Genomic DNA, 14,129 nt, shown 5'->3' with positions numbered 1-14,129 from the left:
AGACCCGTAGGGGTCTATAGAACTATTGGGCTGAGGGATGGGGGGAATTGGAAGTGGCCTTTTATGGGTATGACGTTTCTTTGGGGAATGATTGGTGAAAGATACTAAATTGTGTTAGAGTCACATAAATCTGTGACTATATACTTTAAATAGTTTAATTATATAGTTTATTTGTCAATAAAGCTAGGGGATGGGGTAGGTTTGACAGGAATCAAACCTAGGGCCTCATATATACAAGGCTGTATGGGTGTGCCATGTTCCTAGCCTCTTAAAAAATTGTTTTAAATATCAAGACAAAATGAGATCATAATCCTCCAAAAGCTCTATAAAAACTCAATTTTGTAACCTTGCTTTTTCTTTTTATTTCTATGCTGATGGCAATAATTTGATCTGAGGGGGCTGGAGAGATAGCATGGAGGTAATGCATTTGCCTTTCATGCAGAAGGACGATGGTTCGAATCCCGGCATCCCATATGGTCCCCTGTGCCTGCCAGGGGCGATTTCTGAGCATAGAGCCAGGAGTAACCCCTGAGTGCTGCTAGGTATGACCCAAATAACAACAACAACAATAATAATAATAATAATAATAATTTTATCTGAGAAAATCTAAAGAAATATCCATGGCATTTTTTTTGAAACATTTAAGTCAAGTGAGGAAGATGATCTGAGGTAGGTCAGCCTGTTACTGGGCATGCAAAAAGAGATCACAATAATTACCAAGCATATCACAGAGAAAACGGAGAAAAGGGAAGAAGGAGAAAGCTCTCAACAAACTGACTAGAAGGCTGACTCCAAAGTTATTGAACCAGTCTTTTTTTGGAGGGGGGGAGGCACACCCGTTTGATGCTCAGGGATTACTCCTAGCTAAGCGCTCAGAAATCGCCCCTGGCTTGGGGGGACCATATGGGATGCTGGGGGGATCAAACCGCGGTCCTTCCTTGGCTAGCGCTTGCAAGGCAGACACCTTACCTCTAGCGCCACCTCACTGGCCCCTGAACCAGTCTTTTAAGGTTAGGGACTATGTCTTACTCCATGTCCTTCATTCTAGACTACCTCAAGAAAAGATCTTACCATAATCTGAGTAAAAATGGAGCCAGAGCCAGAGAAATACCTCAACAGCCAAGAGCCCAAATTCCATCCCTGATACCACATGGTCTCTAAGCACCAGAAGCAATCCCTGAGCAACACACACACACACACACACACACACACACACACACACACACACAGCAGAGTATTGGACCTGCGCCAGAGAGGTATCTCAATAGACTTCAGCACATCCTTTGCTTTTAGGAGACCTGAGTTCATCCTCTAATACCACCTGATCCCCAGTCACCACCAGGAATGACCCCTGAGCACTGAACCAGATATACCTAGAGCACTACTGGTTGGACCTCCAAATGTCCTGCTGCTGTGCTATCTCTCAGGTCTATGTGAGCTTTTGATTTAATAATATGAGAACACACACATTTGTAATTTTTCAGAGATAATCTCCAAAAGAATGAATAGTAAACTGAGAACAACGGTTGTGTCAAGGAGGGAAACTGAGGGATAAACTAGGTGTTTCCTTCCCCTATCCTGGACACAAGGGGCTTCCAAATCCAGAGGCACTGACTGCAGGCTGCTGAAGATCTAACAGCCCTTCCTACTAAAAAGGCCAAATCAAAGGCAACCAGGCTGGGGGTGAAGTTTTGGGTCTTCTTGACAATTTTGGGTTTGGGGAATTACAGGCAGGACTGCAGGGCACTATGTAGACTAGCCTGACTATTCTAGTCATGTCCCCCACTCCCAAAATACACACCAAAGCATAGCAGCATAACAGTAGCCGAGAACCTGGGGAGAGAGGGAGGAAGGGAGAAAGGAAGGAAGGAAAGGAAGGAAGGAAGGAAGGAAGGAAGGAAGGAAGGAAGGAAGGAAGGAAGGAAGGAAGGAAGGAAGGAAGGAAGGAAGGAAGGAAGGACGGGAGGGAGGGAGGGAGGGAGGGAGGAAGGAAGGAAGGAAGGAAGGAAGGAAGGAAGGAAGGAAGGAAGGAAGGAAGGAAGGAAGGAAGGAAGGAAGGAAGGAAGGAAGGAAGGAAGGACGGGAGGAAGGAAGGAAGGAAGGACGGGAGGAAGGAAGGAAGGAAGGACGGGAGGAAGGAAGGAAGGAAGGAAGGAAGGAAGGAAGGAAGGAAGGAAGGAAGGAAGGAAGGAAGGAAGGAAGGAAGGATGGGAGGGAGGGAGGGAGGGAGGGAGGGAGGGAGGGAGGGAAAGAAGGAGGGAGGAAGGGAAGGAAATCAGTAACAATATTGCAAACCACAGTGCCTAAAAGGAAGAGAGAGAATGAGAGAGAGAGAGAGAGAGAGAGAGAGAGAGAGAGAGAGAGAGAGAGAGAAGAGAGAGATAGAAGAAAAATGTCTACCATAGAGGCAGACAAGGGAGAGGGCAGGAGCGAAAGGGGTGGGACGGAAACAAGGGGCATTGGTGGTGAGAAATGTGCCCTGGTAAAGGGTGTTGAACATGGTATGACTGAAACTCTCAATCATGAACAACTTTGTAACTGTATCTCAATTCAATAAAGAATTAATTTTATTAAAAATAAAAGAAAAAAGGAAAGAAGATCCCCTGTGACTGACAAGAGATTTATTTTTTACTATTTGATATTTTGTGGCATTTTGTAGCATGTATGTAGATTATTATACATTCATATATTTTAAAAGAAATATGTAACGGAGAACTCACTATTCCTGTGACATCTGTTTTATATGACACTTGACACTGTTTTGTGTTATTTAATAAGCCTGTGTAATAATAGAATTGCTCAGATTCATATCTCACCCAAGCAGAGGACTTTGCCCCCTAACCTACAAAGAAGCCATTCAAAGGACTCAGTGATTTTTCTTTTGTTTTATGGGGTTTTTTGTTTGTTTGTTTTGTTTTGTTTTCAGACAGCATAGGCAGCTGTATGGGGCCCAAGAAAAAGAAACTAGTTTTTCCCAGGAAAACCCACAGAAGTTTTCCTTCACATAGCTTCTGTCTCAGGAGGAAGACCTGGTCAAGCATGAGGACTCCTGCTACAGGAATTTCTCCTCCTGGAAAGAAAGTCTACATCCCTCGAATGCTTGCTTGGCTCTGAGCAGAACCTGAAGCACACAGCTCTTTGCTTTGAAGTGTATGTGAGGGCAGTGTTTCTCTAGTATTTGAAAGGACAGAAGTGCAGGTGATTTTCCTCCACAACATTTCCACACAAGGATCTGGTAGGATGGAAGGATGGGGAGAGGGGAGATTGAGGGAGGAGGAAGCCTTCAGTAAAAAAAAAAAAAAATAAGTGGGGAATAGAATTATTCTAGGTCCTACTTTCATTTTCTGCCCATAGGAATGAGACAAGAGGGGCAGAAGAAAGGGAATTAGAAATAGACTAGAAAAAATAGACCACCTTTGCTGAGTATTTTTTTTTTTTTTTTTTTTTTTTTTTTTTGGTTTTTGGGCCACACCCGGTAACGCTCAGGGGTTACTCCTGGCTATGTGCTCAGAAGTTGCTCCTGGCTTGGGGGACCATATGGGACACCGGGGGATCGAACCGCGGTCCGTCCAAGGCAGCGCTGGCAAGGCAGGCACCTTACCTTTAGCGCCACCGCCCGGCCCCTTTGCTGAGTATTTTAAGGAGCAGAGAACTTTCAGTGAGCAAAGACATTGTAGACAGGAATAGTGGAGTGAAACAGAAAGGATCCTAAGTGGAAGGGTAAAAAATGTTGGTGAAAGAGGATGTTTGTCTCTCTAGTCCTCTGTCCTGTCCCCTCCATGGGCCTGGCACATGTTGAATGAGATAGTTGAATTGCAAGTCATGCAGCTATTAAGGTCACAGGGCAGAGCAGAGGCAAACAAACAAACAAACAAACAAACAAAAGAATAGATAGGCATTCAGGTCCTGCCTAAAAAGGGGTGGTGGGAGGTTGGGTAAAATCTCCGAGCTAAAAATCCTTGAGGAAAGATTGAGAGCTAAGCCCTCCCTCAACTTTAGGTGGTCCAAAGATCTGACTAAATTGGGACAAGATAAAACACTTACCACACACAACATCCAAGGAACTTCAGGAGACACCTCACAATTCCCTTGAAGCTTGTGGGATAGAGGAAGTTGAACGAAAAGTAACAGTGATACAATTTAAAGAAAAAGGGAAAAATGAGCGTGCCTCCTTATTTTCCCCACCCCTAGATCCAGGAAAACTAGCCAGGTCAGGCCCCTCAGCCACATCATCACTTTAAAACCAAAATCAAGCCCAGCCTATGAGCAGACAGTTTCCAAATGGCTACAGAATCCCTGCACCTTCCAAAAATACCTCTTCACACAACTCCTGCCAGGAAGGGAAAGCTACATGCTCAGACAGGAGCCAACTAAATGGGTTTCCTGAGCCCAGGAGCTGCACCCCATGCTCTGGAAAACCCAGATTCAGGAAATGTGCAGAGCTCCCTGTGTAAGCCAGACAGACAGCTACTGGTGCTGATCTGTGAGAAATGCATCTTCACATTCCACTTATGACAGAAAAAATTATATAACTTTCAGGGATTTCTTTCTTAACCTAACAATGAATATAAACCACCCATGCAGTTTTGCAAAATCATTGTCAGGAATCTTGTCAGTTTTATGAACCAAACTCCAGAGAAGGGGTGCCTCCACTCCAGGAAAAAGAGATGGAAGTAGTGACTAGGAGGTGCAAGAGAGATGTTTCAAAGAAACCTGTTTCCTGATCTGAGAATTGCATGGCTTGTTTATTTTGTGAAAATTCATCCAAGTATACATTTGCACTGTTCTATGTTCATTACACTTGATTTCAAAATCAAACAACTCTCAGATAAATTTCATTCTCCTTTGAGGTTTAAAAACCCCTGATTCAGAGGTGCAGGGAAGGGGATTTCCCTTAAACTAAACAAATTCTGAGTGCCAAAGCACTAACAGATTCATTGCAATCCCTATAAAAATTCTCTGGCATTTTTCAAGGACGTGGAACAAATTCTATTTAAATATGTATGGAACCATAAAACTTCTCTACTAGCAAAAGCAATTCTTAGGATAAATGAAGAGGGGAGGAGTTTCATTTTCTGGTTTTAAATCTTATAAAATTATAGCAATCAAAATTGCATGGTACTGAAATAAAGGCACACTCAGGCCAATTTGTTAGAATTGTGAAGTGGAGCAAAGAAAATATTTTCAACATATAGTAGGTACTGGGAGGGTCCAGAGAAATAGTACAGCAATTAAGTCTTTCCCTTACACGTGGCCAACCTAGTTTTTTTCCTCAGCACCCCAAATGAACCCTGAGTCCCACCATGAGTAATTCCTGAGCCCAGGTCCAGAAGTAAATCCTGAAAACTAATGAGTATACTCAAAAAGCAAATGAACAACAACCAAACAAAAATGGTACTGGAGGGGCGGGTGCGTAGAGATAGCATGGAGTTAGGGTGTTTGCCTTGCATGCAAAGGGACAATGGTTTGAATCCCAGCATCCTATATGGTCCCCTGAGCCTGCCAGGAGCAATTTCTGAGTATAGAGCCAGGAGTAACCCCTGAGCACTGCTGGGTGTGACCCAAAAAACAAAACAAACAAAAAAAGGTACTGGGAGAAAGAAAAAAAATGTACTGGGAAAACTGGTTATTTACACAAGAAGGAGGAGGATGAGGAGGAGGTGGAGGAGGAGGAGGAGGAGGAGGAAGAAGAAGAAGAAGAAGAAGAAGAAGAAGAAGAAGAAGAAGAAGAAGAAGAAGAAGAAGAAGAAGAAGAAAAGGAGGAGGAGGAAGAGGAGAAGGAGAAGGAGGAGGAGAAGGAGAAGAAGAAGAAATAACTTAACGCCCTCTCACACCATACACAAAACTTCATTTAAAATGGATTAAAGGCCTCATTGTTGACCCAAACCCAATAAAATATATAGAGGAAAATATAAATAAGATGTCAAACTAAAAAGTTTCTGTACTGAAAAGAAAAAATAAAGGCTGAAATAGACACCTTACTCACTGGAAAAAAATATTCACATTCCATACTTCTAACAAAATATACTTCTATCCAAAATATATATAAAACACTTCAAAGCTTTATAACAACAGTGAAAAAAATCAAAAAGCATCAAAAAGTGAGGAATGAAGATACATGAATGCTTTCCCCCAAAGAAGATATACAGATATTCAATAAGCATATAAAAAGGGACTCATGGTCACTTATTATTAATAAAGTGCAAATCTAAATGACAAATGAGTTAACATATCAATGTGATATGATAAATGCCAATAAGATTGCCTTTATTGAAAAGTCTAGAAATAATTAGTGCTGGCAGAGATGCAGTGGAAAGGACTCATACATTACTTGGTAGAACTTATCTGGTTCTGGGGCCAAGCAGTGGTGCAGGTGGTAGGGCATTTGCCTTGCACACACTAACTTAGTACAGACCTCAGTTCGATCCCCCAGCATCTCATATGGTCCCCCCAAGCCAGGGGCGATTTCTGAGCACATAGCCAGGAGTAACCCCTGAGCATCACTGGGTATGGCCCCAAAACAAAAAATAAAATAAAATAAAATAAAAACTTATCTGGTTTAGTCTGTATGGAAAACAGTCTAAAATTGTGAAAATAACTAAAATATTGATCCCATGTGAAGTAATTATTCTTCTTCTTGACATTTAACCCAAGAACACGGAAACATTCACTCAAATATATATATAAAATCTCAGCATCTCATATGGTCCTCCCAACCTGCCAGGAGCAACTTCTGAGCACAGAGCCAGGAGTAACCTCTGTGTACTGTCGGGTGTGACTCAAAAACCAAAAACACACATGCACGCACACACACACACACACACACACACACACACACACACACACACACACACCCATTTACAATAGCCAAGATCTGGAAACCAATCCAAATACCCAACTATAAATGAGTGAATAAAGAAGATTAAAAAAAGTCATGGTAGGGCCGGAGAGATAGCATGGAGGTGGGGCGTTTGCCTTTCATGCAGAAGAGTCATTGGTTCGAATCCCGGCATCCCATATGGTCCCCCGTGCCTGCCAGGGGCGATTTCTGAGTGCAGAGCCAGGAGTAACCCCTGAGCACTGCTGGGTGTGACCTCCCAAAAAAAAAAGTCATGGTTATGGGGCCAGAGAGATAGCATAGAGGTAAGGCGTTTGCCTCGCGTGCAGAAGGTTGGTGATTTGAATCCCGGCATCCTATATTGTCCCTTGAGCATGCCAGGAATGATTTCTGAGCATAGAACCAAGAGTGACTCCTGAGCACTGCCAGGTGTGACCCAAAAACCAAAAAAAAAAAAAAAAAAAAAAAGGAAGTCATGGTATATACACAATTGGACAATAACTGAGTTATAGGAAAAGCTGAAATATTGCAGTTTTCTGCAACTTACTGAAATCAGAGCACATCAAGATAAGCAAGGTGAGTTAGGAAGGACAAAAATTGGATAGTCACACTCATGTAGGGTATAAAGAAACCAAGAAATGGAAGAGACCATGACATGAAAACAATCCCTGAGATTTTTACCTATAAAACTGAGTTTGCTGGGGCTAGAACTGTGGCTCAAGGTGTAAGGCATCTGCCTTGCACGTGCTAGTCTAGGACCGATTTCAATTCGATCCCCCTGCATCCCATATGGTCCCCCAAGCCAGGAGTAATTTCTGAGCGCATAGCCAGGAGTAACCCCCAAGCATCACTGGGTGTGGCCTAAAAACCAAAACAAAATAAAAAACAATAACAAAAAAGCTGAGTTTGCTAAGTAGGTATGGATGTGGAGATTTGGGCTAGGCTGGGGATTATAAGGGACTTAGGGACAGTTGTGGAAAGTCATTGGCACTCTGGTGGTAGGTGTGAAACATTGTATGCCAGCAACATTAATACTATTACTACTGTAGAAACTGATACCTACTTATTTTTCAAGATTTTTCATGTGTTTGGGTGTTTGAGTATCTACAGAGGTTTGCCACCCTTCTCTGTGTTTTTTGTTTGTTTTTGTTTTTTGGGTTACACCCAGCAGCGCTCAGGGGTTACTCCTGGCTCTATGCTCAGAAATCGCTCCTGGCAGGCTCAGGGGACCATATGGGATGCTGAACCACCAACCTTCTGCATGCAAGGCAAATGCCCTACCTCCATGCTATCTCTCCGGCCCCACTTGTTCCTTTCTTAATCTCAGGAGAGAGAAACTAGGGGGTGGAATGATCCAGGTGGGAGATGTTCCAGGAACAGATGGTTATCCCTGCCCTAAAATGTGGACCAGTAACACGAGAGCAAACTTGTCTGTACTCCATCTTTTGAATCAAGTTTGCTTAAGCCCTTTGTGACTTGGTTCAAAAGAGTCATTTTTTTCCCTGTGGCTTTGGTTTTTCTCCATGATTAAAGATGCTATAAAGTATTTTGCCACCTTCTTGATCCTTTTGTTGGCCATATGACTTCCACCATTAAGCCTTATACATGCCTCATAACTCTGTCCCTATGGTTGTAGAATGACATAACCATCCAGCTATTGTTTCAGAGTTCCCTTAAAGAAACTTTTCTAGAACCAAAACAAACAGGTTGCTGCCAGATGTTACTATTGATGATCCAAGCACTATTTCCAGGGCATGTGCAGAACTCAGAGGAACTGACCTCCAGTGACTGAGAATTCAGTGTTATCTCCACCTATGGAAGAACTTATCCACCATTTTTAATTATGCAGCAACATGGTCTAACCTTCATACAAGTGCAGAACAAATATAACCTCCCAGGAGTAAGTTACCCAATTGTCTTATTTTCCAAGTGCAAAGAATCCCAGAAGCCTATAAATTCTCCCCAGTCAACAAGTTCTGAGAAAGTGTATTGAAATACTAGTTTTCCTATGTGGATCCTCACTAGAAATAATAATTTCTCTTTTATCTTTCTTCACTTGGCAGCATCTTTTGACTCTCTCTACTTACCAAGAGGTAAACGCACTGAGTTCAGTATGATCAGCAGCTTCTTCAAAGGCTATGCTTAACTACTCCTACCTATGTCTGGGGTACCAAATCAATCCAAAAGATTTAACAACATCCTGCACAAGGTGCTGCTCTGATCACTGAGGACACAAGGGAGAAATTTAGGTCACTTGTTGAGTATATATATTTAATGTAGACCCTGTATTTCTATTGCCTATAAAATGGAGCAGTATGTTATCCCAAAACATGCCACTTTGGAGCCTGAGAAATAGCATGAAGGTAGGGCATTTGCCTTGCATGCAGAATGACAGTGGTTTGAATCTCAGCATCCCATATAGTCCCTCGAGCCTGCCAAGAGCAATTTCTGAGTGTAGAGTTAGGAGTAACCCCTGAGTGCTGCCGGGTGTGACCCAAAAACCAAAAACAACAACAAAAAACCATGCCACTTTAGTATAAGAATAATTTTCAGCTGAAGGAAATTGAGAAACAGAAAACACAGGAGTTTTTTGTATACCTCCTCTCTGCCAAGGGCAAGGTAATCAATTTAGTTTTGTAAAATAAAATTTTCTATTGTAAAAATTGTTGTCCAATTTCTTATCGTGTGGAGAAGAACAATTTGGTGAACCCTCTAATCTTGGGCCCATTTGAATCTGCAAAACATTCCTTACTAAGCCATCTTTATCTTCCTTTGTACTCTGAGAAGCATAACCTCCAATTCCTTTCTCCTACAACTAAGTATAAAAACATCTCTAACAACTTATAGAACCAACTACTTCCCAAATTGGCTCCCCAGGTCAGTGTAATAAATAATTTATCTTGTTACACCATAGTTTGTCAAATTCTTAGGCCACCACTACAAGGAGACTCAGAGACAACAGTTTTTCCTACTCAAAGCACTATGCTATAAGAATCACTCAACTGGGCCGGAGAGATAGCATGGAGGTAAGGCGTTTGCCTTTCATGCAGAAGGTCATCGGTTCGAATCCCGGCATCCCATATGGTCCCCCGTGCCTGCCAGGAGCAATTTCTGAGCATGGAGCCAGGAATAACCCCTGAGCACTGCCGGGTGTGACCCAAAAACCACAAAAAAAAAAAAAAAAAAAAAAGAATCACTCAACTACAATATGAAGCCCTGGGTTCAATCAGTTCCCAGTACTGCTAACAAGCAAACAAAATATTTACTCGCCCCTATGGTGTCCTGGTCTCCACTAGAATTCCTTTGTTCATGCACTTCCTTTTACTTGCATTGAACTCTGAGCCAACTGTGCCTTCTTATATTAGCCAAAGAAAACTTATTTAAACAAGGGTTGTTCTTACCTTACTCTTCTTTCAAACCCTAATGAGAAGGTCTTATTTATCCTCCAAAAGCCTAAACCTTTTGTTTGGTTTTTGTTTGTTTGCTCGTTTTTGGGACACAGGCGGTGGTGCTCAGAAGTTACTTCTGACTCTGCACTCAGGCATCATTCCTGGAGGTGTTGGGGAGGGGGATGAAATAGGATGCTGAGGATCAAAGCCAGGTCTGCTGTGTGCAAAGCAAATGCCCAACCTACCGTACTATCTATTGCTCCAGCCCTAAGCCTAAACCTTTATTTTACTGCAGATAATATTGACTGTGCTTCCTGGGATCAGCACACAAGGAAATTTTTTGGGTTATTTTGTTTCATTGTTATTATTGTTGTTTGAGTCATGTCTGTGGTATTTATGGACTACTCCTAGCTTGGTGCTTGGTTTCACTCCTGGCTATGCTGAGTGGACCATGTAAATGCAAGGAATCAAACCCAGGTCTTTAGCATGCAAATCATAGGCTCCAGACCCACAAGGAAATTTTATTGTATATTTTGGTACTCATGATCTGCACTCTCTCTTTCTTTTTTTCTATATTTCTTACATTTTTAATATTCTACTAATTACACTGTCAAACACACAATATTTATCCAAAGCATGCTTCTATTGCTTTTCAGTGAAGTTAGAAATGGCCTATTTGGGTGGGAGGGCTAGCATGAAGGTAGGGCATTTGCCTCGCAGGCAGAAGGACATACAGATATTTACACATCATAAGTCTTTTTGTTTTAAAAAATTAGAATTCTTTGGCCCTATTAATAGGTAACATTGATTCTGACTAAAATTGCTAAGTCATATATATCTCTTTGGTGTAAATTAATATACATTTGGATAAAAGAATGATTACTTAGGGGCTGAAGCAATAGCATAGTGGTGGGCGTTTGCCTTGAATGCGGCCAATTTAGGACAGAACTTGGTTTGATCCCTGGTGTCCCATATGGTCCCCGGAGCCAGGAGCGATTTCTGAGTGCATAGCCAGGAGTAATCCCTGAGCATCACAGGGTATGGCCCAGAAAACAAAACAAAACAAAACAAAAAGATTACTTACAAGTACAATTATAAGGAGCCCAGAGAGATAGCACAGCGGAAGGGCTTTTGCCTTGCATGCAGCGGACCCAGGACAGGTTGTGGTTTGAGTCCTGGCATCCCATATGGTCCCCCAAACCTGCCAGGAGCGATTTCTGAGTTCAGAGCCAGGAGTAAACCCTGAGTGCCTCTGGGTGTGGACCCCCCCCCCCAAAAAAAAGGTACAATAATAGGGCCGGAGCGGTGGTGCAAGTTGTATGGTGTCTGCCTTGTGCGTGCTATCTTAGGACTGACTGCGGTTCTATCCCCCAGCATCCCATGTAGTACCCCAAGCCAGGAGCGATTTCTGAGTTAGTAGCCAGGAGTAACCCCTGAGCGTCACTGGGTGTGGCACCCCACCAAAAAAAAATATGAAAAACATGTATGTTTTTTATGTAAAAGTCAGACACAAATCCATTAAAAAAAAAAAAAACAACCACCGTTCTTACTTATGCATTAGACACCTCAGCTCCTTATGTGAGTTCTAGTAAGAGTAAATCTTTTGAGAAGAGCAGGCAGAAGTGCAACATAAATTTTTAAAATATTTTTAAAAACACATCTACTAAATTAGACTCTTGAATTATTTGGAATGTTTTTCTATTTTCTGTGCATCATGGTCTAAGATGCACTTAGACATCATGGTCTAAGAAAGTAGTTAATATAATTTCTATCCTCTTGATTTTATAGAGGTATGTTTTGTGGCCCAGCAAGTGATCTATCTTGGAGAATGTCCCTTGTGCATTGGAGAAGAATGTGTTTTCAGCTTTTTGGGGATGAGAGAATATATATATATATATATATATATATATATATATATATATATATATATATATATCTTTAGTATATATTCTCTCGATATATTTTAATAGACATATATTCTTGGTAGATATATATTCTGTGTTGCTAATAAAGTCTTCAAGTTTATCCCTTGAAGAAATAACCCGCTCTATCTCATACCTTTCTGAGCCCTAAGTTTATGTCATCTGATATTAACATGACTATCTCAGCCTCCCAAATAAAGGGAGTTGTTTGCTTGAACTTGTTTGCTTCCAACCTTTGACTTTGAGTCTATATTTGCTCTGACTATTCAAATGTGTTTCTTGCAGGCAGTAGAAAGTTGGATTTAATTATCAGAGCCATTTTGCCACTCTGTGTCTCATAATTGGTGGATTTAGTCCATTGACATTGAAGAAATATTGTCATGGAATTTTGTTTATTGTTTGTTTGTTTTGGGCCACACCGGTAATGTTCAGGGGTTACTCCTGGCTATGGGCTCGGAAATCGCTCCTGGCTTGGGGGACCGTATGGGACGCTGGGAGATCAAACCGTGGTCAATTCTAGGTCAGCCTCATGCAAGACAAACGCCCTACCACTGCACCACCACTCTGGCTCCTGTCATGAAATTTTGTGCCATCATTTTGTAGAAGTTTGGTGTGTTTGGAGGGTGTCATCTGGCCTTAAAGTACTATCTTTAGTTCTTTTGTTTGTTTGTTTTTGTTTTTATTTTAGGGCCACACTTGGTGATGCTCAGGGGTTACTCTTGGCCCTGCGCTCAGAAATCACTCCTGGCTTGGGGGACCATATAGGAGGCTGGGGGAACTGTACCGTGGTCCATCCTAGGTCAGTAGCGTGCAAGGCAAATGCCCTACCCCTACCACTGCGCCACCTCTCAGGACTCCCCTTCAGGTTTTTTTGTTTTTGTTTTTTTGTTGTTGTTGTTTGGTTTTGGTTTTGGTTTTTGGGTCATCCAGCGATGCTCAGGGGTTATTCCTGGCTCTGTGCTCAGGGGGGGTTTCTTGGGGTGGTCACACCTGGCAGTTCTCAGGGGTTACTCCTGGCTCTTTGCTCAGAAATCACCCCTGGCAGGCACAGGGGAGCATATGGGATGCCGGGATTCAAACCACCGTCCTTGTGCATGAAAGGCAAACGCCATGCTATCTCTCCAGCCCCCCTTTAAGTTTTTTTTAATGTTGGTTTTGAGTCTGTAAAGTTCCTGAGTTGCTGTTATCCATGAAGCTGTGTGTCATTGCTTCAAACTTGAATAAGAATTTAACTAATATTATTTATATATAATGGAATAAAGTATTTTTAGTAAAGTGTTTATTGTTGAGTTTTTTTCACTATATCCCACCACTGCCTTTGGGTCTAAAGGGGTTCTTGTGATATACTGTACATCTTAAATACTGTAAATCTTAAATATGCATATTTGTGTGCAATTTTCTTTTAGATCTTGTCACTTTCAATACCCTATCTATGTATATGATTTTTGTCATTGTGACTAGGATATGCCTTGGGTGTTTTTTTTTTTGGAGGGGGAGTCACACCCGGCAGTGCTCAGGGGTTACTCCTGGCTCTATGCTCAGAATTCGCTCCTGGCAGACTTGGGGGACCATATGGGATGCCGGGATTCAAATCACTGTCCTTCTGCATGCAAGGCAAACACTTTGCCTCCAAGCTATCACTCTGGCCTGCCTTGGGTATTTTTATTTGGGGCTCTTTTAGCTGGCACTCTTTAGGCATCCAGGATGTGGGCACATGCACTCCTCAACTCTGGGAACTTATATAAGCAATGATGCCTTTGACTTCATAAGGGTTTTCTTCCTGGCTCTCTGGGATCCCAATGATTCTTATGTTGTTTCTGTTAAATTTATTCCAAAGTTCTGTTGTCATCCATTTGTTTGTTTTAAGTATATTTTCTATCTTATGCTTATTTAATACTCTTTCCATCTTCTGCTGCTGTCTAGAGGTGTTATGCAGTTCCTCTTTGAACTTACTGGTTCTGTGCTCAACAGTTCTGAGGG

The sequence above is a fragment of the Suncus etruscus genome, chromosome 15 (assembly GCF_024139225.1).
Source record: "Suncus etruscus isolate mSunEtr1 chromosome 15, mSunEtr1.pri.cur, whole genome shotgun sequence".
NCBI lineage: Eukaryota > Metazoa > Chordata > Mammalia > Eulipotyphla > Soricidae > Suncus > Suncus etruscus.
This window is presented reverse-complemented; position numbering follows the sequence as displayed.